This window comes from Mus caroli, chromosome 13 (assembly GCF_900094665.2).
Source record: "Mus caroli chromosome 13, CAROLI_EIJ_v1.1, whole genome shotgun sequence".
Taxonomy (NCBI): Eukaryota; Metazoa; Chordata; class Mammalia; order Rodentia; family Muridae; genus Mus; species Mus caroli.
Genome location: NC_034582.1, coordinates 76,017,889 through 76,021,667, shown reverse-complemented (window position 1 = coordinate 76,021,667; position 3,779 = coordinate 76,017,889). Strand labels below are relative to the sequence as shown.

At 47.0% G+C, this 3,779-nt stretch overlaps 1 protein-coding gene across 8 annotated transcripts in view; it reads right to left on the bottom strand.

Annotated features, from left to right (window-relative positions):
- Positions 1-3,181, bottom strand: part of Lysmd3 (LysM domain containing 3) — a 16,037-nt gene extending 12,856 nt beyond the window's left edge. For 5 of the 8 annotated variants that reach the window (XM_029468490.1, XM_029468494.1, XM_029468496.1 and 2 more), the window contains exon 1: positions 2,958-3,176. The gene's annotated coding sequence lies outside the window, so the exon portion shown is untranslated. Of the gene's footprint in view, positions 1-2,136; positions 2,194-2,957 lie in introns of all 8 variants that reach the window. The other 3 variants (XM_029468492.1, XM_021180307.2, XM_021180308.2) reach the window with 3 other exon arrangements.
- Between the last annotated feature and the right edge of the window lie 598 nt (positions 3,182-3,779).

The following is a 3,779-nucleotide window of genomic DNA, read 5'->3' as shown; positions in this document are numbered from 1 at the left end:
TCCTTGGACCAGGGAGTGGCACCATCTGGAGGTGTGGCCTGGTTGGAATAGGTGTGTCACTGTGGGTGTGGGCTTAAGATCCTCATCCTAGTTGCCTGGAAGTCAGTCTTCCACTAGCAGCCTTTGGATGAAGACATAGAACTCTCAGCTTCTCCTGCACCATGCCTGCCTGGATGCAGCCATGCTCAAGGTGGGAACCTTGATGGTAATGGACTGAACCTCTGAACCTGTAAGCCAGCCCAATTAAATGTTTTTTATAAGACTTGCCGTGGTCATGGTGTCTGTTCACAACAGTAAAACCCTAACTAATACAGTCACTATCTTCATCAATTTGGTCCAATTCTCATTAAAAAGAGACTGGAACCTAAAACAACCGACTTCTCATTCAGTACTGGCTTCCCCATACTTATCCATGTAAGAGTAAGATGGAGTAAGAGGGGCCTTTGCAGATAAAACAAAATTCAAACTCCAATGTATCTCAGTCATGAAACAAGAAGTTAAAAAGTCTTCACAGCTAAATATAGTACCATTCTCTTACAACCTGGATGACAGAAGAGCTGCACAGAGATGGGCTTTGATTTTTCTGGTAGTTTTCTGTCAGTTTGACTGAAACTAGAGTCCTCTGAGAAAAGGAAAGGATACTTCAGTTGAGAAAATGCCTCCCTCCGAGTAGCCTGAGGGCAAATCTGGGCGTAGGGGATTGGGGGGAATTGAGGTAACATTTTCTTAATCAATGACAGATGTGGAAGAGCCCAGCCCATTGTGGGTGGTGATGCTACCTCTGGGCTGATGGTCCTGGGCTGTATAAGAAAGCAGGCTGAGCAAGCTATGGAAAGCAAGCCAGTAAGCAATATCCTCCACCATTGTCTCTCAGTGCCTGCCTGGCTTCCCTCAAGGATGGATGGAGATGTATAAGCCAAAGAAACCCACTGTGATAGTTTGTATATGCTTGGCCCAGGGAGTGGCACTATTAGAAGGTGTGGCCCTGTTGGAGTAGGTGTGTCACTGTGCGCATGGGCTTTAAGAGTCTTATCCTAGCTGCATGGAAGCCAGTATTCTGCTAGCAGCCTTCCGATGAAGATGTAGAACTCTCAGCTCCTCCTGCACCATGCCTGCCTGGATGCTGCCATGTTCCTGCCTTGACTTACTGGACTGAACCTCTGAACCTGTAAGCCAGCCCCAATTAAATGTCCTTAGAAGAGTTGCTTTTGGTTATGGTTTTTATCACAGCAACAGAAAGCAACAGAAAACAAACTAGGTCAATCATAATAAATTCCTCTAAGACAGCAAAACAAATGTTAAACACACAAGTGTGTTTATCTCAGTGAAGATAACATCTTCCAACAAACTTGGAAAAGCAATGGGGGGTGGGGGAGATACCATCAAAAAATTATGCATGGACCCTAGAATGCAAAATGCCATCTAGAAGGATGGTTGAAAAGAAACAAAAACTAAAATAAAAAACAAACAAAAAGGGGGGGGGGNGGCAGGAGACAACAAAAACTCAGACAACAAAAAGATGATAGTCTCTATGTAAAAACATACCTATTTCATTTCATGAAATCCAGCCCTTAAAATCCAGTTTCTGACCTTGCTTTACAGGGACACTGTATTGCTTTAAAAGTTGAAAAGTCTCTATTTAGATAATTTATTGACAGCTACATTAGTAGCTTGCTTCAGCTGCTCCCACAGGGGCTACATTATTTATTGCCAAAAACCACTCCGAATTTGACAGATCCAAGCTAAAAGAGAGCCACGTTTCACATCTCAGTTTAAAGTAAGGAGCATACCTGTTTCTACAAGGACGCTTCCACTCCCTTATCTAGGTCTTTTCTAAAAACGAAATAAAAAGCCCACATCGTTGATGTAGAGGATGTCTGTCAATTTTGTGGAACCAGTAGCAAGTTGCATGCATACATGTACTACCTCAGGAAATATCTGTTTCAGATCCTCAAAAGCATCCATGAGCAGAAAAGATTAGCTCTAAAGCAATGCATATAGGTGGTTACGTTGCCTTAGGTATGCTAGCCCTCTAAAGCGCTCTCCCTCCCATTCTTAGTACAGCTATCTGAAATTACTGAGTAATACCCAGAAGCCATTTGAAACAATGTGTACTTCTAGCAGTCTTTTCCTCACCATGTCTTAACTAGGAATCCAAAAGACTCCCATCTTCACGCATCTGACTCTATTCCTCTAAAACGAAAGGAAAGCAGAATAAACAATCTGGACACTACAGTCTGACTGTGTTCGTCTGTAATCCAAGTGCCAAGCTGCACTTTGGCCCAGTAAGGTAATGACATGTACAATCTACTAAAGATCGGAAGGACTAAAGATTAGAAAGTACACAGAATCAAAACCATCAGCCTCAATTCTCTTTACCTCTCTAAATTATCTATGGAATCTATGGCTTCAGAAAACTAGAACATGTTGCATACTGCACTGCTGACAAACGTCCTGAAAGTGATCATCAATGGATATCGTGAGCATGTTTTTATCCACCGGGTCTAGACCGGAAAGCGACCTCTCAAATCCCTAGGTACTACATATTAATTGCTGCATATTAATATTTGGTCTTGACCTTCGGCAGGGAGCAAGAGAAGACTCACAGGGCACAAGCCAGTTCAGCACTTAGGACAGAATCACCCCGATCCTATTCTCCAGGGCCAATTTTAAACCTAAGCAACAACTGCAAAACTTCCTCCCTGTTCCATTCCACTCGCTTTTATTTTTATTTTTCCCTTTCCTCCGGACGTCCCCCGCAAAGATTACATCTCTGATTTCTAAGTCGCAGCGTCAGACTGGGACGCTTCGGAGCAGATGCTATGGGGACAGACAGAATGGCCCGGAAAGGGCTGCCCATAACCGGGAGGTAAGAGTCCTTTCCCGAACCAGGGACAGCGCCCCACGGTGACCCCTGATCGTCGTCCTGCCCCGCCCCGCCCCACAGCCACCGTCACCTGTCCTCTAGCAGGGGCGCAGCGACACGGTTATGTCCTCCACCACAGCCGCGGCCCCGGAGAAGTTCATGACCGACTCTAGGTTCTCCGGTGTCTGGGTCCGCTTCTGCCACCGTCGCCGCCGTCGCCGCCGTCCCCGCCTTCCGCACCGACAGCCGCCGCCACGTCCGCAAACCTGCGGTGCGTCATCGCGTAGAGTAGGCGGAGGTGCGAGGGCGCGGGCCGGGGCGGGGTACCCAGAACCCCGCGGCCAACCGCAGGCCCACGCCAGCACGCAGGCGCGCGGATGCGGCCGGGGCGGGGCCTGATTTCAGCCCCGCCTCTAGCCCCGCCCGTCCGGGGGCCGCCGGGCTATGTTGGACCCCTGCAGTCTGTGAATCTAAACCCAACACACTGAGCGGAGGGCATGCTTGAGGAAGAGCCAATGGAGAGCCGCTGTGCATTTCTTAATGCTCTGTACCTGGCACTTTCTTCTCGATGGGGCAGAAGAAAGCAAAAACACTGGGCCGTGCTTTAGCAAATCGAACTATGAGCCTTAGAGCAGCAAACAAGATAGGCAGAGTACCTTGGGTCTGTAGGTGAGCAGAGTGAGCCACCTAGCCAAGCCCGGGAACGGTTTTCCCTGGAGCTGCACATTGATGGGACAAAGTTGTCAACAACTTGTAACTAACCTACTTGGATTTGAAAATTAACAGGACGTCATTGGTGTTGCACTATCTTATGGCAGTGAAATAAATACCTCGTGTCTTCTGACTTATTATTTATTTATCTATTTATTTTTAGAAATTTGCCGAAGTGGTAAATATAGTGTTTGTATTTATG